The following is a 25,053-nucleotide window of genomic DNA, read 5'->3' on the forward strand; positions in this document are numbered from 1 at the left end:
GTCTGCCCCATGTTGTAAAGCGCTGTGCAAACTGTTGTCGCTATATAAATCCTGTATAATAATATTAATAATACACATCAACCTTAATAGGCCTCCAACGGTAAATCCTAATGTACTTTCAATGAATTTCCACTTTGTTTTTTCATCATCCTTAATGTCTCCATTCTACCACTTGTTCTTTCAATGAAGGTCTCTAGTTAACATGACAAGCAACACTCTGTAACAAGTATAGGATGCATTTTTACATGGAATTATACAATATGAGCTCTGTATGGACACACTTTTCACTTCCGACTGGAATTTGTAAAGGGACTCCCTTTGAAAATTCACAGCATTGAGATAATTGATTGTTGCACTACAATATCATGGTATGATTTGAGATTGGCAACATGGTATTCAGCTGTCGAGCAAGAAATCCAATCTGCCTGGCATAGGATTCCAGTATTGTTAGTAAGCTCCCAGTGTTGCCAGCCTAAATATATGTCATTGTGAGATTACAGTCAAGTCATAGTATTGTAATGATCACTGAAGTTCAGTGTTCAGCATTATATATATATATATATGTGTGTGTGTGTGTGTGTGCGTGTGCTTTTTTTGTGTGTGTGTGTGTGTGTGTGTGTATTATGTATAGGGATTCTATATTTCTAAGTCAGAATAAAATGTGTTGTAGTGTTTTATTTTATCAGGGACTTAGTTGGCCATAAGCATGAATAAAGGGCATGTGACAAAAGAAAACATTCTCTTGCAAACATAAGAGATCACGTACCCATCAACAGTTTGGTATTGGAATGGAAAGTCAGAGCTATTTAAAGGCTCAGCAGTTAACATGATACAAGGATAGCACCAAGACTGTAATAAAACATTGACATCATTAATTATTGGCCCACATCAGTGAGGCTTTGCAGAGGAATTCAAAGCTTTAGGGTCCATTCACACTTGTAAATTAAAGAATGCTTTTCTTCATATAAAAGTGTGCCTAAAGCACATGCTTAGATTTTAGTAATTGAATTAGCACCTGTTCAAATGAGTATACTGTGCGCTTCAACCTGTGAATGTCACATTCAGTACTTTATACCAGTAAATATACCCCATCTTTGAATTTTAGCAGCACTTATTTATAAGGATGAACAGCAGAGAATGTAAAATTCACATACATTTATTTTTTCATTGCCCAGCTTAATATGATGCTCACTTGTTATACTATTTCATGTAAAAGTGTGTTGGAAATGTGTGTCAGCATACTCAAAACCCATATTAAATAATTGTACTTGGGAGAAATAGGGGGATTCAAATGCTGACCTATGTTGTAATTCTCAAAATATAGTGCCTTGAAAAGGTATTCATACCCCTTGAAATGTTCCACATTTTGTCATGCTACAACCAAAAACGTAAATGTGCTTTATTGGGATTTTATGTGACAGACAAACACAAAGTGGCACATAATTGTGAATTGTGAAGTGGAAGGAAAATGATAAATGTTTTTCAAATTTTTTTACAAATAAATATCTGAAAAGTGTGGCATGCATTTCTTTCAGCCCCCTTTACTATGATACCCCTAAGGCCCCTTTCACGCTGCTGCGATTCAAAAGTTGCATGATTTTACCGCAATTTTGATGCAATTTCAGGGAATGCCTGTGTAAACTTGAAATCTATGGACCTCAACTCGCATGAAAGTCAGACCAAAGTAGTACAGGGACTACTTTGAAGTCAGCACGACTTGAAGTCACACATATATGAATGGTTATCATTGGAGATCATGGGGAAGGACTTGTCATGTGACTTTGCAGTCCCAAGTTGCAGGAAAAGTCGCACAAGTGTGAAAGGGGCCTAACTAAAATCTACTGGAACCTTCAGGAGTCACCTAATTAGTAAATAGAGTCTACCTGTGTGTAATTTAATCTCAGTATAAATACAGCTGTTCTGTGAAGCCCTCAGAGGTTTGTTAGAGAACCTTAGTGAACAAACAGCATCATAAAGGCCAAGGAACACACCAGACAGGTCAGGGATAACATTGTGGAGAAGTTCAAAGCAGGGTTGTGTTGTTAAAAAAATATCCCAAGCTTTGAACATATCACAGAGCACAGTTCAATCCATCATCCAAAACTGAAAAGATTATGGCACAACTGCAAACCTATCAAGTCATGGCTGTCCACCTAAACTCAGAGGCCGAGCAAGGAGAGCATTAATCAGAGAAGCAGCCAAGAGGGCCATGGTAACTATGGAGGAGCTGCAGAGATCAACAGCTCAGGTGGGAGAATCATCACAATTATGTACCACTTTGTATTGGTTTGTTACATAAAATCCCAATAAAATACATTTACTCTTTTTGTTGTAACATGACAAAATGTGGAAAATTCCAAGGGGTATTAATACTTTTTCAAGGCACTGTACTTATTGCATTGCTGTCTCTGGCTTTACTACTTCATAAGTCATTGACCTGGTACAAGCATGCAGATTCCAAGCCAGATTAAAGCCTGATCTCAATATATGTTCCAGGCCTAAGTCTCAGAAAGCTGCCATTGGTTCAGCATTATAACCATCCTCCATATTGTTTTAGCTATAGACAAAAAGATGTAAAAAAAACAAGAAAACACACTCAGGAGAATTCATAAGGAGTGTCTAAGACACTTTTTAGAATTCCAACATGACACCACAATGTTGGTGCAGGTAAACAGGTACATGAATCTGGGGCATGCGCCACGTGTGGAGGCCAGAGTGTCCATACGGTGGATCCTTAGCCAATAGATAACATGCCATCAATTACAAAAAGAGTGAACCTGATGGGTAATTCTTGTCTCAGTTTCCCCATCAGGCTCCACCCACTACAGCATCACACTACACTGGCACAGGGACAGGCACTCTGCCTGCTTCTGTGTGCCAGTTTAGAGTAGGTCTTAATTACCTCCAGTTTCGTCATCTATGAACGGAAGGTAATTCTTTTTTATTTTATTTTTCTTTTTAATTTTTTTAACGTAGCACCAATAAGAGCTACCTAAATCTGCCACACGTCAGTAAATTAACTGAAATGGGCTGCAGGGATTTTTTAATCTGGGGCAGGCCATTTTTAAGGGCCATAAAGCCAAAAAAAAGTGATTTCCCCCAACCTTATTCTACTTTGGTCATTGTTAGGTTTTGTTACTATACATAAGAAGTATACTTTTTTGCATAATTTTCTAAAAATATATAAAATAAAAAAATATTAATAGATTGAAAAAAATGCATTCATAAAAATAAAAAAATAGCAGAAAAGTAATGGGTGGGGAGGGGAGTTTATAGGGGCTCGGTGAGGATAACTAAGGGTAATAGGAGGTTCAATAGGAAAAAACAATATTTAAAAATAACTTTAATCTGCATATGAATGAAAAAGAGTAACTGCAAAATAACAACAATTTGACATTGTATTTCTGAATGAAGAGTCTAAACAGTGTTTTCAAACTATATGTAGAAGCTCTGCTTATCATAGCAGTGACTCCTGTAATATTCAGCAAGCCACAATGGTCATTTTGACTGCTGGGAATTGCCAACAACAATGCTGGGGTGAGCAGAAACAGGGGAAAAGGGACAAGGCATGTTATATACACCCTCTGCACTTTGGTGAATTTTTTGAGGGCCTACTTAGTACGCTTAGGGGGAAATTTACTAAAACTGGAGCACTCAGAATTTGGTGCAGCTATGCATAGTAGTAGTCAATCAGCTTCTAACTTCAGCTTGTTCAGTTAAGCTTTGACAATAACCTGAAAGCTGATTGGTTTACATGCTCCAGTGTTAGTAAATCAACTCTTTAAAGTCTGCTTGTAAGTGGGATAGGGACATAAGTCTGTGAAATTTAGCTGCCAGTACATCAATTTATTGGAAATTTTAAAATACATAAAAGCACAAAAAAATACATGCCACGTTGGCACAGCAGTGTGAGCACATTATGCTTCTTTCTACACCATTTTGTTTTAAGGCTAAGAAGAGGAGAGGTTTCAGATTATTTGGGGATGAGATACCACAACTACATTGTGAAAAGCTGTTTACCTTTCTTCTTTGTTCTGGTCTGTAGAGTGGGAAAGTCCTTCTTGCAGTACCCATATTGCCTTTTGGTGACGTGAACTCTTCCAGTTGGCTGTCAGAAGTGTTCATCAAATGCTCTTCACAGGGTCCTCAAAGAGTTTTCTAATCTTAAAGTGGTAAAATCATAACCTCACACTGTGAGAGGTGGTAACAAGTCTGGCTGGCTGCAGTTCTTACCTGATGGTCAAGTGTCAACCAAAAACGTCTGAAAAATCAAATCGGTTAGCTGCATTTTCCACGTGTCTAGTCTCTCTTTTTATATCCTGGTAAATCAGTTCTCAGGGCAAAAAGAAATTGTTATGTGAAAGAATCTTTGACACAATGCACGAAACTCTCTTCTTCAGGGCATGAGGATACATCAGAAAACATAATAGCAACAACAAGAAAGTTAAAATTTTCATGCACAGAGGTACTGGTATCTTGATATGTACAGCACCATGTACACTCTCAGAGAGACTGGATTTAGGGATAAGACTGGCAGGGCAAATTACAATGGAAATAGCTCCATGTTTTACAAAGGGAATGCGTTACTATAAGAAGGAATGGACTTTCTTACTTAATGGTTGCCAATAAAAAATAAGCTTGTCACAGGTTGTAACTTTCTATAATTATATATTGTGATTATACACTCACAAAACTCAAATTGTGCTTATTAGGTATGATTGTTGACAGGGGCAAAATTAAAAATCACAGGGTCCCATAGCAAACTTTTGCTTGCAGCATTTTTCAAAATGGACAGTGGTCCTTTGCAAAACTTATAACATTCATGACCAAACTATTGCATTGCTACTTATGTTGCCTTCTTTGAATTGGTAACCAGGGATCATGCAATTCTAAAATTACTGCCCTATTTGCATTGGTGATGCAAACACCTATTACATATTGCATCAAAAGCAAACAGAAATTCCCAGGTCACCTACCAGCTAGCCTTCAACAAAACCGATATGACCCTAACATGTTAAAATAGGATAGATTAAGGGCAGGTGTGCCTGAAGGGACCCCACCCCTCCTTAAAAGTGTAGGGATGCACGGGGCACCCAGCAAGGGCACAATGGCAGCTGCAGGTATCCTATGCATGCCCCCTTCCAATCCACAAATTGTGCAAACAAATGGGAACCACCCCAACCTATAACTAGATTCTGCAGTAAGGAGCACATGAAAGGGCAATGCACATCAAAAACAAACACAAATTCCCAACATTTGCACTGCTGGCAAAATACCTATTACATACTGCACTGGTGGCCAGGAGCCTTTCCATTTCTAACTATAGTGACCTTTAAACAATGGTTACCAGTGGCCTTAAAATGAGTGTACTGCTTCTAGCATACAGGTTCCCTTGGTTCAGTTTGCAGAAGAAATATTCCTCCTTGGCACAGAAGCTACAAGAGTTGCCTTCTTCCAGTTAATGGGCAGCTGAACTCTTCAGCCCTGGTCATACTGCAATCATGTCAGCTCTAACTAGAAGTGGTTTGTCATGCCTTCGGCCTATAAGAAGAAGAAATAATATATTTTGGACTTGCAATATCAACATTACCCACTAGATTGCCCACTAGATGCCACTCTCAACAAATAACTATTGATGGGTAGTGTTCTATGGTCAATAGACATTTCCTGTCATAATACTAAGAACTAGCCCACTTCCTATGCAATTCTTTCATCTTTACCATGAGGGGAACAGACTGCAATGGAGCCAGCTAAGCCTGTGCTGCATGTTCTTAGGGATTCCTAACCCTCTAGGGCAGCATCACTGGTATGCTAAAGACTTTTTTTTTGTATACCAATAGGCATTTGTTATGTTCATGTAATTCTTGTACATGTTCATTGTCTGTTTATTCCTAGTTTCACTGTGTGTACCGCGTGTGTACATCCTATCTTATACGACCACCACCTGTTCATCGTAATAAAGATCCAAAGTTACAGACAGTCTGGTTATTGTAGGATTCAAGGTTTAAACTGTATGTTGAGCTACATACACGCCAGGGGCAAACGTGTAGCAAGAACAGAACATGGTTTCAATAATTTAAACTTTGAGCACATTGATGTTTCACAATGCATGCAGGCCATAACGAGCCACCCCAATCCCCCCCCCCCCCCCCTTTCTCCCAGGTCCTATAGCAGTTGCAAAGCAGTCCAAGAAAGTGAGTTATCAGTGTGAAAAAATACAGTCAAACCTTAAGTAGGTACCATGGTGACTAAGGACCATTTCTTAAGAAAATAGGTCCCTCCCAGGAAACCATTGCCTTGATAACCACTGAAGCTTTGACCTAGAAGGTTGGATCAGCTTCTTCCCCTCTCGGACACTGAACGTCATGCTTTGCTTCATGTGCTAATAAGTCCTGCCGAACCAATCCCAGTATCCCAGACACTTTTAAGCTTATCCCAGTCACTGGCTGCAACTGAATATAGTGTTGCTTCTCCCCCTTTCCTTTTACATCAACATCATAAGTTGCAGGAGTTATTTATTTATTTTTTTACAGTACTTGTTCTAGTCTTACTTTATTTCATTATATTTTTATTGTTATCAATGTATGATTTTGATTTTTTTGTTTTTTTATTGTAGTGTACGCTGCTTTCCTCGCACTCACATACACGTCTTCATCACATACTGTACATATACAGTGGGGATGGAAAGTATTCTGATCCCCTTAAATTTTTCACTCTTTGTTATATTGCAGCTATTTGCTAAAATCATTTAAGTTCATTTTTTTCCTCATTAATGTACACACAGCACCCCATATTGACAAAAAAACATAGAATTGTTGAAATTTTTGCAGATTTATTAAAAAAGAAAAACTGAAATATCACATGGTCCTAAGTATTCAGACCTTTGCTCAGACCTATACTTTGCTCGGTATTTGTAGAAGCTCCCTTTTGATCTAATACAGCCATGAGTCTTTTTGAGAAAGATACAAGTTTTTCACACCTGGATTTGGGGATCCTTATTATTTATTTTTAGGTACTTATATATATGATCCTTTGCCATTCCTCCTTGCAGATCCTCTCCAGTTCTGTCAGGTTGGATGGTAAACGTTGGTGGACAGCCATTTTTAGGTCTCTCCAGAGATGCTCAATTGGGTTTAAGTCAGGGCTCTGGCTGGGCCATTCAAGAAGAAACGATGCAGCGCTAAACATAAAAATCAGGATTGAGTGACCACATAAATGTGACTATCAGCTGTGCAACGTGATAGTGTGTAGCTAAATGTAAAAAAATATAAAAAACCAAATACAATATTATAATGAGTCCATGATCCTATGGTCATGTGAATGTTCAATGAAGGTGAACAGTATAAATGAAGGATGAGTGAGAGGTTTCTCAAGGGTGATACGTGGTTCACAGAGGTGGTGTTTCAATACTCAGTATCCACAGCAAAGAATAGATGGAGCAAATACTCTTACCGGAACTGGTGGACACATTTGCCGTACGGCTAGGTGTCATACAGGCTTGAGGATCGATCGATCCAAACAGATGTAGAGGCGTATACGGTAGGTTCCACTGGTTCCTCTGTAACAATGGTAAACGGCCTGGGGACAGCAGATGTTCAAAGTCCAGTTAGAGGCATTTCTCCAACCGGTGTATATTGGGGGAATACACCTTTCACATAGCCACCATGGGGACATGGAAAAGGAAAAAAAGGCTCCACATAGTGCTTTAAATCCAAAAAAGCAGGTTTATTTTAAACTAAACAGGGTAAAAAATTCAGATAACAGCATCCAGGATAAAAGTGATCACAATAAAGAATAGCGTGGTACCAAGAACAAAAAAATCAATTGCAAACCAGTTGAGACACCCCTCTGATGCGTGGGCCCCCCCTCCAGTGCAAAATGTATTTATCAATGATTTGAAACTTAGTGCCTCTCGGATTCCTGTCATGATGTTCGAGAAAATGCCGAGGCACACTATGATTGGTACGGCCTATTTTTATAGCGGTAATATGCTCATTCACCCGGGTGCTGAACACCCTTATCGTGCGGCCCACGTACTGTCTGTTGCATGGGCAATAAAACGTGTAGTACACAAGGTGAAATGTTTCATGTGGTATGTAACAGAAGTGACTGAAGACTGGAATGTTTCTGACTTCCTACGTCCACATGCGTTATGCATGCAGACATTACAAAAAAAGGGATGTTCTGTTGGGTGCTTCTATGACATTATGTGAGATGTAATCACGGAGAGAAGGGGCTCCTCTAAAGGTAACACCTGCATGATTACGGAGCACTGGACCTAAAACTGGGTCACTTTTCAGAACTCTCCAATGTTGGTTCAAAATATGTTTAATTTGCCTATGTTGGATACAGAACTGAGTAAACATTGACCATTTGAATTTATCATCAAGGGTAATCTTAGGACGTTCAGTGATGAGAGTGTCTCGATCAATACAAGAGATTCTAGAGATCTCCTGATCTAAAAGCGATGGCTGGTACCCTTTTGCGATGAAACGCTCTTTCAAAAAATGAGCTTGTTTTATAAAGTCCCCAGAAGTGGAACAATTTCTGCGAATCCGCAGCAGTTGACTCCGAGGGACAGATTCCAACCAAGGGCTGTAATGGCAACTATCTGTAGAGATATACCCATTTTTGTCCGTTGGCTTGAAGTAGGTGGTAGTCACAATCCGACGGTCAGCTATGGATATCTCTAAATCCAGAAATTGTATGGAGGTAAAGATTGTCTCATAGGTGAGGACTATGCCTCTCTCGTTGTTGTTGAGAGTGGCCATGAACTCATGGAGAGTTTCCTCGTTCCCTTTCCATAGGAGGAGGATGTCGTCTATGTATCTTGCCCATAAACACAGCTCAGGCCGCTGTGACGGGTAGAGGACATCCTCCTCCCATAGTGCCATAAAAAGATTGGTGAGGCTGGGGGCAAATTTTGCCCCCATAGCCACGCCTTTCTTCTGCAAGTAAAACTGGTTATTTTACCAGAAATAATTGCTGAGTGTAGTAAATTGTAAAAGCTCCATAACAAAGCTTTGTTGGACCGGTGGAATGTTATTAGTCTTGGCCAGGTAATATTTTATTTTCCTAATTTTCCTAATCAAGTCCAATCAGTATAATCAAACACAGCTGGACTCAAATGAAGGTGTAGAACCATCTCAAGGATGATCATAAGAAATGGACAGCACCTGAGTTAAAAATATGAGTGTCACAGCAAAGGGTCTGAATACTTAGGCCCCTTTCACACGTGCGGACCGTATGTCCGTATTTCATCCATCCGTTTTCGGATGAAATACGGACATACATGCATCCCTATGGGATAGCGGATGTACATCCGCTAACACCCGATTTCATCCGGCCCCGCTATTGTCCGATTCTACAGACGGAAGAAAATCATATTTTTCTATCCGTCTGCAGAGCGGATCGGATGAACATGGACAGGCGGTCCGTGCTCATCCAATCCCCCATAGGGGAGAGCGGAGATCTGACAGGGCAGTCCCTGCACAGTGTGCGGGTCCCGCCCTGTCATTCGCCAGCTCAGCTGGGGAAAAGGGAGAGATCCCCGCTGAGCAGCGGATGTTCACGGGTCGGATCAACACGGATCCGTCCCGTGTGAAAGGGGCCTTAGGACCATGTGATATTTCAGTTTTTCTTTTTTTAGTAAATCTGCAAAAATGTCAACAATTCTGTGTTTTTCTGTCAATATGGGGTGCTGTGTGTACATTAATGAGGAAAAAAATGAACTTAAATGATTTTAGCAAATGGCTGCAATATAACAAAGAGTGAAAAAGTTAAGGGTGTCTGAATACTTTCCGTCTCCACTGTATCTTCATGTGTATTTTCTAGCAGCCTCTTCTCTCACAGGTTGGCGTGAAACACAAACACTGCTGAGCACAATCGTAAACATTTTGGCATGTAAAAACGATCAGATACATGTGTTTTAACTGTGTGTTTAGCTGTTTGGCTGCAGTTTTATCCTAACCACTTTGGTTTATAGTTTGATTGATGCTAGAAACATTTCACTGGCCCTTATAAGACTGTAACAGAGTAATGCCGCGTACACACGGTCGGACTTTTCGTCTACAAAAGTCCGACAGCCTGTCCGACAGACTTCCGGCGGACTTTCGGCGGACTTGCAGCAGACTTTCTAACGAACGGACTTGCCTACACACGACCACACAAAAGTCTGACGGAATCGTACGTGATGACGTACACCGGACTAAAATAAGGAAGTTCATAGCCAGTAGCCAATAGCTGCCCTAGCATGGGTTTTTGTCCGTCGGACTAGCACACAGACGAGCGGATTTCGGGGTCCGTCGTAGTTACGACGTAAAGATTTGAAGCATGTTTCAAATCTAAAGTCCGTCGGATTTGAGGCTGAAAAAGTCTGCTGAAAGTCCGGAGAAGCCCACACACGATCGGATTACCAGCCAGCTTTAGTCCGTCGGCGTCCGTTGGACTTTTGTAGACGAAAAGTCCGACCGTGTGTACGCGGCATAAGATTAAGACCAAACAAGCTCCTGGGCAGGTTGACGGTTTTGGCGCTCCCCTCCTAAGCCCTATGAGAACCTTGTTAACATATTCCAATTACTGCATAATATAGGAAACATAACATATTTTTTTTTAACCTCAGTGAAATGTTCTTCTCTATTTTATTTATTTATTTCATGATGGGTTGTAAACTTTTTCAGCTTCTGTAATATTCTTTTATACCCTACTTAACTCTAAGCTTTGCCACACTCTATATCATTCCTATATACTCTACTATACTGTAATCTCTATCCCTCCCACGAACCCTATCATCTGCATAGTTCTCTGTGCCCTAAATAAGTATATACTCTTCTACCTTCTGTAACAATTTCATTCTAAGCAATCTTCTCTCACACATACACATACCGTGAGATTTTTGTAATTTTTTTAATTAATAGCTATCCAGTGCCAAACTATTAGCAATGATTGCAGCTAGTAAATCTCAAAGGTGTTCAAATCAAATAGCACTCATGAAAAAGACACTTGTATACACACAGTTATAAATATATATACATATATATAGATAGATATATATAACAGTAATATCTCAGATTGCGAGTAACGCAGTTAACGATCGTTTTGCAATATGAGCTATTTTTTTTTTTTTAAATCCTGACTCGGTTTGTGAGCGTTGTCTCGCAAAACGAGCAGGATTCAAGCCTCTGCCATGTGCAGTACTGCTTTTGGCCAGAGGTACGGGGGCGCTGGTGACACTCGGAGCCACTCGGGTTCCCGAGTGTTTCTGAGCCTCTCCGAATGTCTCCTGCGCCCTCAACACCTCTGGCTACATGTGGTACTGCATACAATAGAAGTCTCTGTGGAACTAAAGTGTTGCTTTAGCAGTGTGTTTGGGGTCATTTTCCTGCTTGAAGATATACCTCCGTCCTAGCCTCAAATCACACAGAGTGGTACAGGTGGTACAGGTTTTGCTCAAGAATATCCCTGCATTTAGCACCATCCATCTTTCCGTCAACTCTGACCAGTTTGCCAGTCCTGACTGTGTTCTTTGGGTGATGTGATGTGTTGGGTTTGCGCCAGACATAGCGTTTTCTTTGATGGCCAAAAAGTTCAATTTTAGTCTCATCAGACCAGAGCACCTTCCTCCATATATTTTGGGAGTCTCCCACATGCCTTTTTGCAAACTCAAAACATGCCATTTTGTTTTTTGCTGAAAGTAATGGCTTTCTTCTGACCACTCTGCCATAAAGCCCAACTCTATGGAGCGTATGGCTTATTGTCGTCCTATGTACATACTCCAGTCTCTGCTGTGGAACTCTGCAGCTCCTCCACGGTTACCTTAGGTCTCTGTGCTGCCTCTCTGATTAATGCCCTCTTTTCCCTGTCTGTGAGTTTTGGTGCGCGGACATCTCTTGGCAGGTTTGCTGTTGTGCCATGTTCTTTCCATTTGGTTATGATAGATTTGATGGTGCTCCTAGGGATCATCAAAGATTTGGATATTTTTTTATAACCTAACCCTGACTTGTACTTCTCAACAACATTGTCCCTTACTTGTTTGGAGAGTTCCTTGGTCTTCATGGCAGTGTTTGGTTAGTGGTGCCTCTTTCTTAGGTGTTGCAGCCACTGGGGCCTTTCAAAAAGGTATGTATATGTAATGACAGATCATGTGACACTTAGATTGCACACAGGTGGACATCATGTCACTTATTATGTGACTTCTGAAGGTAGTTGGTTGCACCAGAGCTTTTTATGAGCTTCATAACAAAGGGAGTGAATACATACGCACATGCCAATTATCAGTTTTTTATTTTTGAAAAATAGTTTTATGTATATAGTTTTCTAATTTTACTTCCCCAACTTAGACTATTGTGTTCTGATCCATCACATATAATTCAGATTTTTTAAAAATTGAACTAAAGGCTGTAATGTAACAAAATAGGTAAAAAGCCAAGGGGGTGAATACTTTTGCAAGGCACTGTATATATCACACTATATTACCAAAAGTATTGGGACGTGTGCCTTTACACACATGAACTTTAATGGCATCCCAGTCTTAGTCTGTAGCGCTCTAATTCATCCCAAAGGTGTTCTATTGGGTTAAGGTCAGGACTCTGTGCAGACCAGTCAAGTTCCTCCACCCCAAACTTGCTCATCCATGTCTTTATGGACCTTGCATTGTGCACTGGTCCAAATTATTTGGAGAAGGGGGGATTATGGTGTGGGGTTGTTTTCAGGAGTTGGGCTTGGCCCCAGAGTTCCAGTGAAGGGAACTCTTAAGGCATCATGCTCCCAACTTTGTGGGAACAGTTTGGGGATGTCCCCTTCCTGTTCCAACATGACTGCGCACCTCTGCATAAAGCAAGGTCCATAAAGACATGGATAAGTGAGTTTGGGGGGGAAAAACTTGACTGGCCTTCTCGTCCAACATCAGTGCCTGATCTCACAAATGTGCTTCTGGAAGAATGGTCAAACATTCCCATAGACACACTCCGAAACCTTGTGGACAGCCTTCCCAGAAGAGAGAGTTGAAGCTGCAAAGGGAGGACCAACTCAATATTGAGCCCACAGACTAAGCTGGAATGGATTTAAAGTTCATGTAAAAGGCAGGTGTCCCGAGAGATAGATAGATAGATAGATAGATAGATAGATAGATAGATAGATAGATAGATAGATAGATAGATAGATAGATAGATAGATAGATAGATAGATAGATAGATAGATAGATAGATAGATAGATAGATAAAGAAAAAGAGTATGCACAGTGCTAGGTAAAGTGAGACAACCACCATATACAGCTTTATGCCCATAGTAACACCTTATCACCCAAAATAAAATAAAAGTAACAGATGGTCTTCCTTTCTAGAGTACATCAAATGCAACACCTTGCAGCACACAAAACAACAGTTCCACAAACATTTGTTATCGACAGCACCACTGACGATACTTTTATCTGCTGGCTCCAGCAACCTTTTTCCAGACTAGTGCAGTGGTCTCCAAACTGCAGCACAGGAGCCAGATGCGTCCCTTTCCTTGCCTTTATCTGTTCCCTCGGGGCACTATTCCTCTTACTGACACTAAAAATGAGCATTATTCCTCCCATTGACACCAACGATGGGGCACTGTTCTTCCCACTGACACCAACAACAAGGCACTATCCTTCCCACTGACACCAACTATGAGGCACTATGCCTACCACTGACACCAACAATCTGACACTATTTCTCCTACTGACACTAATGATAGTACACTATTCCTCCCACTTAAACCAACGATGGGGCACTTTTCCTCCCAATGACACCGACAATGGGACACTATTCCTCCCACTGACACCAATAATGGGACACTTCTTCCCACTGACATCAACAATGGGGCACTATTCCTCCCACTGACACCAACAATGGGATACTATTCCTCCCACTGATACCAACAATGGGGCACCATTCCTCTTACCGACACCAACAATGGGGCACTATCCCTCTTATTGACACCAACAATGAGGCACAATTCCTCCCACTGACACCAACGATGAAGCACTATTCCTTTCATTAACACCAATGATGGGGCCCTATTCCACCCACTGACCCCAACAATAGGGCACTGTTCTTCCCACTGACACCAACGTTGAGGCACTATTCCTTTCACTAAATCCAATGATAGGGCCCTATACCTCCCACACTAACAATGGGGCACTATTCCTCCTACTGACACCAATGATGGGGCACTATTACTCCCTTTAATACCAAAGATGGCACTGTTTATTCCCACTAATGCCAGGATATTTTCTACTTACAAAGACCTCAGACACTTACAAAGACCCTCCCAAAGTCTGAGGACAGTAAACTGGGCCTCTGTTTAGAAAGTTTGGAGACCCGTAGACTAGCAAATCTACAGAAAATCGAAAATTGAACGACAGATCCTTAAAGCAATTTTCCTTTCCTTACAAGCTCCTTGGCAGCACACCTGGGTAGATGTCCAAATAATAGTATAGGCAAGTCCCTTGAAACTGCAGGTACGGCACCAGAGCTAGAAGGACTTTCGTAAATACTCTGGGTTATGTGGTCTGGGTTATGTGGTCAGACCGAAGTACAGACATACAAATTGATAATGAAACTGTCCTAATCACAGAAATCTTTGGAAAAAGGGGGACACCAGAACATAAAAGTATGCGTCCTTTAGATCTACAGGAGCCAATCTTTTGGCTGTATGACCTTCAAGATTATTTAGAGCAACTCCATTTTTAAGTGATCCTTCCTTATGTGTTTGTTCAGCTCTCTAAAATCTATCATGGGTCTCCATGAACCCGACTTCTTCTGAACCAAGCTGAAAAACAGAGAATAGACCCCAGAAAAACATTCCCGTTGAGGAACTGCAACTCACTTCCTGATTCAGCAGATTTTCCACATACTGTATGTCAAAAGCACATTATTATTATTATTATACAGGATTTATATAGCGCCAACAGTTTACGCAGTGCTTTACAATATAAAGGGAGACAATACAGTTATAATACAATAAGATACAAGAGGATTAAGAAGGCCCTGCTCAGAAGAGCTTACAATCTAATAGGGTGGGGTAGGTGGTTGTAACTGTGGGGAATGAGCTGATGGAGGTGGTAAAAGATTAGCTAGAGACGTTATAGGCTTTCCTGAAGAGATGAGTTTTCAGGGATCGCCTGAAGGTAGCAAAAGTAGGGGATAGCCGGACAGGTGGAGGTAGCGAGTTCCAGAGGATGGGAGAGGCTCTGGAGAAATCCTGGAGATGAGCATGAGAGGAGGAGACGAAAGAGCTTGAGAGTAGAAGGTCTTGAGAAGAGCGGAGAGGACGATTTGGGTGATATTTGGAGACAAGATTTGTGATGTAGCTCGAGGCAGAGTTGTGAATGTCTTTGTATGTTGTGGTTAGTATTTTGAATTTAATTCGCTGGGTGATTGGGAGCCAGTGTAGGGATTGGAGGAGAGGGTTGGCAGACACTGAGCGGTTGGTAAGGTGGATAAGTCTGGCAGCAGCATTCATGATAGACTGAAGAGGGGATAGCCTATGGAGAGGTAAGCTAATGAGAAGGGAGTTGCAATAGTCAAGGCGAGAGATAACAAGGGAGTGAATGAGGAGCTTGGTGGTTTCATTTGTTAAAAAGGGGCGAATTTTAGAGATGTTACGGAGGTGAATTCTACAAACTTTTGACAACAATTGGATTTGAGGCTGAAATGACAAGTCAGAGTCTAGGATTACACCTAGTACCCTGGCGTGAGAGGAGGGACTGATGGTTGCATTGTTGATTTTGATAGAAAAGTCGTGGAGGGGGGCACGGGTGGGGGGGAATATTAATAGCTCAGTTTTAGAGAGATTTAGTTTAAGAAAGTGGTGCAACATCCTTGCTGATATGTCAGTTAGTAAGTTAGTAATGTGAGAGGAGACTGAAGGAGTGAGGTGAGGAGTAGACAGATAGATTTGGGTGCCATCGGCGTAAAAGTGATACTGGAAGCCGTGGGCGGTTATCAAGGGAGCAAGGGACCAAGGGAGGAGGTGTAGATAGAGAAGAGGTCCAAGAACAGAGCCTTGGGGGACCCCACAAAAAGGGGCAATGGAGAGGAGGAGACAGAGTTGTAAGTGACACTGAAGGAGCGCTGTGATAGATAGGCAGAGAATCAGGATAGAGCAGAATCTTGAAGGCCAAGGGAATGTAGTTTATTGAGAAGGAGCGGGTGGTCAACAGTATCAAAGGCCACAGAGAGGTCAAGAAGTAGGAGTATGGAGTACTGGCTGTTGGTTTTAGCAGTTAGTAAATTGTAAGTGAGTTTTAGTAAGGCAGTTTCTGTGGAGTGCTGTGAGCGAAAGCCAGACTGTAAAGGGTCAAGAAGGTTATATTCACTGAGGTAGGAGCTAGGATGGTTGTAGACTAAGCGTTCTAGAAGCTTAGAGGTGATTGGGAGCAATGAGATGAGTCTTAAGTTGTTCAGGTTGGTAGGGTCCAGTGAGGGCTTTTTAAGTATGGGAGTGATCTGCGCATGTTTTAGAGGGGAGGGGAAGGTGCCACTAGAGAGGGAGAGATTGAAGATGTGAGTGAGGGCGCATAGGATAGAAGAAGAGGGTGACCGTAGTAGTTGTGAAGGAACAGGATCCAGGGGACAATTGGTTAAGTGGGCATCTGAGAAAAGTTTTGTAACCTCTTCAGTAGTAGCTAATTCAAAAGAGGAGAGTGTTGAATGTACTGTTAGGCAAGGTATGTTGGGTGGGGAAGATGTACGTACAGTGGAGGTATCCTCACGAATTGCATCTATCTTGTCTTTGAAGTGATTGGCAATCTCTTGGGCAGTGAGTGAGTTAGTGGGTAGAGGGGGTGGGGGAAGAAGCAGAGAGTTAAAGATTGAGAAGAGCCGACGGGGACTGGATGACAAGGAATTAAAAAGAGAGACAAAGTAGGCTTGTTTGGCAGCATGGAGGCATGAATTGTATTTTAGAAGGGCAGATTTATATAGGGTGAAGTCTTGCAGGCATTTGGTTTTACGCCACAGTTGTTCAAGAGCACGGCAATGTCTCTTGAGATTTCTAGTGTTGCCAGTTTGCCAGGGTTGTAACGGTCGGGGCCTGATTCTGTGTGTGGTTAGAGGAGCAAGTGCATCTAGTGATGATGAGAGTGAACTGTTGTAGACAGAGGTGACCAGGTCAGGACAGGACAGAGGAGAGATCATGCCATATAGGTGGTCAGTAGCAGAATAGAGAAGAGAAGGGTTAAAGTGGCGAAGGTTTCTACAAGTAATTGTTTGCTGCTTGGAGGGATGGGTGGTTGGAGGCAAGGATACAGTGAAAGTAATGAGGTTGTGATCAGAGAGAGGAAAGGGGGTGTTGGTGAGGTTGCCAGGGTTGCAGAGATGGGAGAATACAAGGTCAAGGGTATTACTATTGGAGTGAGTGGAAGTATGTGTCCATTGGGTTAGGTCAAAAGATGAGGTTAAGTCGAGAAGTTTAGCTGTAGTTGGGCTGTTAACATTGACAGGAATGTTGAAGTCACCAAGAATGATAGTGGATATTTCAGAGGAGAGAAAGCAGGGTAGCCAGGCAACAAAGTCATCAAGAAAGCGTGATACCGGCCTTCTTTTCCCTGGACAGAAGCATTTGTGTCAGTATAAAGAGCTGGTGAGACGGTTTGAGAAATTTCCAAGTGTGCCCATACCAGATGGTTGAAAACACCCATGGCTCTTTTGTTCTTTTTCCCCACACTTGCTGGAACATGAACAATGAATCGTCAAAGGATTTTTGGGACTCTTGTCCCAAGGGAGAAGCATACCTCTTTGACTTATGGCCCTTTAAAGAGTTCACCCACTGTGGTCGAAATTCCCTTCCTGGCCTGTAGATCTTAGATACTCTGCCTCTAACTTTTGCTGGGCCTCTGTAAGCAGAGCCTTTCTGATGTGGCAGTCTCTGTCTCAGAATCCTGATTTGCCACATGTGGCCTTAGCTATGGCAGCATCTAACTTGTTGCAGAACAAGGATTGTTCCTCAAAAGGGAATTCTGCACCAACCTTGTTAAGATGCAGGATCTGCCACCCAAGGCCTCAGCCATAGGGCTCTTCTGCCCGTTACCACACTTAACATAATTTTGGCCAGAGATTTATTTAAATCAATTGATGCATCAGCCAAAAAGGAAGCTGTTAACTTTAAATTGGCAAAAGAAGATAAGATCTCAGCCCATATCATTCTCCACTGTTACATCAGGCTTTTGAATCCACACCTCCATGGCCTTAGAGATAGATGCCAGTGTCACTGAAGGCTTACATGCCCCACCAGCCAGTGTATAGATCTTTTTAAGATTCACGTTTGTTCACCTATCTAGCACACCCTTAAAAGGTTACCACATTGGTAAGATGCAGGGTTACAGGCCTGGGCAAATGCATAACGGCTGCATCGACCACTGGAGGCTCTTCTAGATTTTTTACATCTTCATATCTGAAGGGATACATCTTAGCAAAATAATTCTTAAAAGGAGAATTTCCTGTCAATTTGCTTCAGCTCGTCAGCAATAATTTCTTGAACCTCCTCTATGAAGGGGAAATTCAGTCCCTTCTTCTTGACGTTTCTGAAATACTTCCTCTGGGCCTCTGGACACAACCACCAGGCTCTAGTCAGCTGCCTATGTTGCTGTATAGGTGATCCAACCCTGGACTCTAGGTTCTCTAAGCTGTAACAACAGTTAATTGCTAGAACAGCTGGTATATTCAGCAATGACAGCAAGATAATGATGTGCAATGATAAAGAAAAAAAAATGATCATGATGGCAAAATACAGTTGTCTAATAGTATGTGCAGAGGAGTTGCACTGTCCCTGCCAACCTGCTCATCCAAGGGTGGTCATACTCATTACAATCTGATTGTACAATCCCTGTGCAATCCCATTAAAATTTACCAAAACAATGTATTATGGATTCAAACCTATATAATACAATCAATTTCTGTCCAATCGCAAAGGCCCTTATATTACATAGTTGTTGGTAGATCTGACAAGGATGTACAATCAGATTGTATAGTGTATGGTCAGCTTTACAGATGTGGGAAGTAAATGGAAGTGTACATTGCATGGTGCATGTGCCATATAATATACACAGAAATAAAGAATTACTAGCGGAACTGATTTGCTTCAAGGTTTTGAGAATAAAGGGCCCACATGTCAACCTGCCTCCCACAGCACAAAGTTATTCAGTTACAGGGTGCAAAGAAAACATAGGTCCATCATTTCACATACCCTCCAAAATTCAAAGAGAAAAAAGTGCTGCCCATTACTGAATTGCACAGCCTAATGTGTTTATTAAATGGATTCTGCCAGGTACTATCTAGACCGGGGGTCAGCAACCTGTTGATCGTGATCTACCAATAGATCGCGGACGGATGACTGGTAGATCACGGTCTGGGCTGGCTGACCCACCATTCCAGAGCATCAAACAGAGTACAAAGCAGAGGGACTATTTGTAATGTTGGAGCTGTAGTAAAAAGCAAGAGCCACATATGTAAATGCCTCCTCTGTAATGGCTCCTGTCCCATGCAAAGTAATACCAACTCCACCTCTTATCCCGGCTAGCAGTCTCCAGAGTGGTGCCAGCAGCAGGACAGAAGAGATCTTCAGGTCAATGTGAAGCAATACACTGGGCATAATAGCAGCATTGTGGTGTTTTCTCACCATCTGCTTTAACCCTATGGACCCCTCAGAAGCATGAAGTTGTTGCTTGCAGAATGGCCCCATTTACTTGAATGGGTCACGATTGGCAGGCAGTTGCACCCACCAAATGCAACAGGGGGCCTAATTCCTTCTGTGGCATGTGTACACCAAATGGGGTAGGGATTGGTAAAATTGGGACTCAACCACCCCCCAACTTTACGTGTGAACGAGCCCTAAGGGTGCCGCTGCTGAATGTAACTAAGGGTCCATGTACAAGTGCAACCGGCAATGCTCCTCCTCTGAAAAGCAAAACGGAGTGTGTTTGACAGGTGGTGAGGCGGCAATATGTTGCCGCCTCACCACCTGATTTAGGCTGGGTTCACACCTATGTGAATTGGATGTGGTTTTCTCCGCATCCAGTTTGCATGACAGGAGATTGTGCCCGGCTATCTATGGAGCCGGTTCACATATCTCTGTTGCGGCTGCGGACCAGCTTGCACAGGAACGCTGTGCGTCTTTGGCTCCATTTCAGGGCCGAATTCAGCCAAAAATTCAGCCCGATCCATCCCTGAAATGGAGAACAGGGACGCACCAGACCCCTGCTACAAGCCACATCCGTCGGAGGTGTGAACCCAGCCTTAAACCCATGATTGCCATGCAATGTGATTGCGACATGGTAGTACAGCAATTACAGGTTTAAATTAGGTGTGAGAAGGAGAAACTGTGCCCGGTGATCCTTGACTTCTCCCATGTTGTTCAGGTAGATCGCCACCTCTGTAAGGTTGCATACCCCTGATCTAGACCTTCAAGGTAATGTCCTACAATTAATTATTAAACTGTGATGAAGATGAGAAGAAGCTGGCTGTGATAACAAGTACATGTCCCAAAACCTTTTTTAACCACCTCAGGACTGGACACTTTTAGCCCTTTCCTGCCTAGGTCAATTTTCAGACTTCAGCACTGTCACACTTTGAATGACAATGACTCAGTCATGAAACACTGTACCCAAATGAAAACACATTTTGAGACAGATAGAGCTTTCTTTTGGTGATATTCAACCACTTCCCGCCCGGCCCATAGCAGATGACGGCCGGGTGGTGGTTCCGTTATCCTGACGGGCGTCATATGACGTCCAGCACGATAACATGCCGCCGCATGCCCACGGGGGCGCGCATTGCGGCGATCGGTGGAGCGGTGTGTCAGCGTGACACACCACTCCACCAATCTTGGTAAAGAGCCTCTGGCGGAAGCTCTTTACCACGTGATCAGCGGTGTCCAATCACGGCTGATCATGATGTCAATAGGAAGAGCCGTTGATCGGCTTTTCCTCACTCGTGTCTGACAGACGCGAGTAGAGGAGAGCCGATCGGCGGTTCTCCTGACAGGGGGGGGTCTGCGCTGATTGTTTATCAGCGCAGCCCCCCCTCAGATCACCACACTGGACCACCAGGGATCGCCACTAGGACCACCAGGGAAGGGGCAACATGTGGATGGCCAGGTATGTACCCCATGGCCATCCACATGTGCCCAATCTGTGCCAATCAGTGCCCACAAATGGACACTGATTGGCACCATTATGTTTCAGTTCTGCCCAGCAATGCCACCAATCAGTTTTATCAGTGCCACCAATCAGTGTCATCAGTGCCACCTGTCAGTGCCCATCTGTACCCATCAGTGCCACCTATCAGTGCCACCCATAAGTACCCATCAGTGCCACCCATAAGTACCAATCAATGCCACCTACGAGTGCCCATCAGTGCCGCCTATGAGTGCCCATCGGTGCCACCTATTAGTGCCCATCAGTACCACATACCAGTGCCACCTATCAGTGCCCATCAGTGCCACCTATCAGTGCCCATCAGTGCCACCTATCAATGCCACCTATCAGTGCCCATCATCAGTGCCCGTCAGTGCCACCTCATCAGTGCCACCTCATTGGTGCCACCTCATCGTTGCCCATAAGTGCCGCCGTATCAGTGCCCGTCATTGAAGAAGAAAACGTACTTATTTACAAAAACTTTTAACAGAAAACTTGTTTTTTTTCAAATTTTTCGGTCTTTTTTTATTTGTGCGCAAAAAATAAAAAACGCAGAGGTGATCAAATACCACCAAAATAAAGCTTTATTTGTGGGAACAAAATGATAAAAAATTTGTTTGGGTACAGTGTTGTATGACCGTGAAATTCAGTTATACTTACTGCTCTAGAAATGGCTTTGTATGTACTACTTTGTAACTGGATTTGTACGTACTGCTTTACACCTGGCTTTGGAAGTACTGCTTTGTAGTACTTACAAAGCCTGTAAAAAAGTAATAGTTACAAAAAGTCAGTAATATGCAAAGCTAATAATGTCATCCACAGCCTCAACTTTTCTGGCCATAATGGTCTCCCCTGCAATTGCTGAGGCAGGTGCAGGGCTGCCGAGGGAGAGGAGTTTTCAGAGGTAGCAGATGCAGATGTGCATGTACATTGATTAGAGAAGGCTAGCCATAAGATGGCTCAGGATGGAAGACTACTGCTACCATGGAGGAGGAGTGCATAATTACCATAACAATAGGAGAGCTGCCTAGCCCTAGACTCTGGAGTGTCCAACTGCTTCACTGCACAGATCGAGGAGTGCAGAACCCTTGTGTGCGGGAAGGGAAGTGGGCGGGAAGAGAGGTGGCCGTGAACCAGCCGCTCTGCTTTCCCTGTATGCAGCCGCTGGCTGGCTTTTATGTGTGGGACATGAGTCTGCCGGGATTGGTCTCACGTGCCATCCCAAGTGCGGCTGCGTGCCACCTCTGGTACCCGTGCCAAGGGTTGCCAACCCCTGAACTGGTCTATATGGCATACAATGAATAGATGATTTGCGGTGTATTGCTGCCAGAAATATAATAATATTATGTGAGACCTACGTGGAATGTAAATATAATGATACACAATGTTCAAACCAAAAATATAAATAATTATACACAATAAATGTCCATCAAAGTAAAATAAAAATATGCAGTCTATGTAGAAAGTGCTTCCAATACATTGGTGCTGGTGACCATTCTTGAAGTGACTCACTCTACTGTGACACATGGTAATCATAATAATTATACAATTACCTATACAATTATTAAATGGTATAACACTTTGTGCTCCCTCTAGTCTCCCAGAACTCTCACCTCCACTTTGTGGAATAAAGGCATATACTGTACAGTGTCTTGAAAAAAGTATTCATACCCCTTGAAATTTTCCACATTTTGTCATGTTACAACCAAAAATGTAAATGTATTTTATTGGGATTTTATGTGTTAGACCAGGGGTCTTCAAACTACGGCCCTCCAGTTGTTCAGGAACTACAATTACCATCATGCCTAGTCATGTCTGTGAATGTCAGAGTTTTACAATGCCTCATGGGACGTGTAGTTCTGCAACAGCTGGAGGGCCGTAGTTTGAGGATCCCTGTGATAGACCAACACAAAGCGGTACATAATTGTGAAGTGGAAGGAAAATGATAAATGGCTTTCAAATTTTTTTACAAAGAAATAAATATGTGAAAAGTGTGGCGTGCATTTGTATTCAGCCCCCCCGAGTCAATACTTTGTAGAACCAAGTCTTTTTGGGGATGTCTCTACCAGCTTTGCACATCTAGAGAATGAAATGTTTACCCATTCTTCTTTGCAAAATAGCTCAAGCTCTGTCAGATTGGATGGAGAACCAAAAGATCAACAAATTACATTAATTATTATTATTATTATTATTATTAATTACAAATTAAAAATAATAAAAGAGATAAAAAGGTAAACAATTATTGTGACTTGGTCACACAATGGAGCAGTCTAATTTAGTCCACTGAAATAGTGAATCCATATAGGGAGAGACATGAAATTATCCTTAGTGGTTGCCAGCTCGAAGAAGAGCTAGAAGGGACTCTGGAATGTAGAGAAAGCCAAAAAGCAGCAGCATCTAAGTGTAGCAGTAAAACATTTTGTTTAGAAAACATTAGAGTAATGCCGCGTACACACGGTTGGATTTTCTGACAGGAAATGTTGGGTGCGAGCTTGTTGGCTGAAAGTCCAACCGTGTGCATGCTCCATCAGACATTTGTTGTCAGACTTTCCGCCAACAAATATTGGCTAGCAGGTTCTCAAATTTTCCGCCAACAAAACGTTGTTGTCAGAAAGTCTGATCATGTGTACACAAGTCCGCGCACAAAAGTTCACGCATTCTCGGAATCAAGTACGCGCCAGAAGCGCTCGGCCCTGTAAAACTAGCGTTCATAATGGAGATATCACATTCGTCATGTGCCAAATTATGAAATCTCTCAATGCAGCGCATTCTCTTCTTCTTTATAATGCTATAATAATGAAGTTGCTTCGCTGCTGATATTCACAGAGTTCTCGTGATCTCCTGAATAATATTTGTTTTTGCTGGGTTTTTTTCTCGTGATCTCCAAAATAATCTGTTTTTTTTTTTTCTTTCTAGTGATCTCCATAATATTTTTTTCGTTTTGTGTGTCAAGTTACCACAACACCATTATCATCTTGTATTTTTTAACCTCAAAGATACAACTATGTTGATGTCCCATGTTAATTTGACATTGTATTTTTGAAATGTACCTGCCTACTCACAAACAAACTGTCCTTTTTGAAGTAGAACACATAGCCAAGTATTTGTCAAAAACAAAATTTTAAATTTAATAGTGGTCATAACAAAATAAAGAGGAAGGCAATGCTGGAGAAACAGTTGGAATTGGTGAAGCCTTTGTACCCCAGGGCAGAAATCAATTATTTGACTGTCAAAATTGGTAACCTGTGGAGTCCATTTAATAGGGAGCACAATACGGTCCAGGACTCTGAGAGATCGGGAGCAGCAGCAGATGACATATATGTCCCTAAGCTGTGGTCTTACAACAGCCTGCGTTTTTTGTCAGACCACACCAAACCCAGGCCATCACTCTCAACACTTCCTTCCATGCTTCCTTCCATGCTGCTGTGGTGGGTTGGGTGGTTGTGGTGTTGCTGGAGGTGATGGAGGAGTATGGTCCAACTCACACAGGTGGGTTTGAGTTGTGAGTTTGCCCCTCGTCCCCTTGTTTAGGGCCTTAAAAATTAGTTTCTCACAGATTGTGCGTTGGCCCTCCTCCAACTTTTCTAGTTTGCTTGCAGTGACAAGTCCAAATGCCTCGTGGACACCAGGGGTCATGTTAAGTGCTGCAGTAGCCTGTTTGAGGAAAACAGCCACGGACTCCTCAAGATTCCTTGCCTTCCTGGTCCTTTCGGTTGGAGGGCAGAGGGGAGGAACCTGGGATTCTGTCAAGCTGCTTGCCACGGCCTCTTCCTGGCCGAGACTTTCCTGTGTATGAAAATGGTACATAGTTTTAGGTTTTCGGTCATCAATCACACACAATTTTGAGCTCAAGACTGTTGCAAATTGAATGTTAACAAATAGAAAAGACTATC

This window comes from Aquarana catesbeiana, linkage group LG06 (assembly GCF_042186555.1).
Source record: "Aquarana catesbeiana isolate 2022-GZ linkage group LG06, ASM4218655v1, whole genome shotgun sequence".
Taxonomy (NCBI): domain Eukaryota; kingdom Metazoa; phylum Chordata; class Amphibia; order Anura; family Ranidae; genus Aquarana; species Aquarana catesbeiana.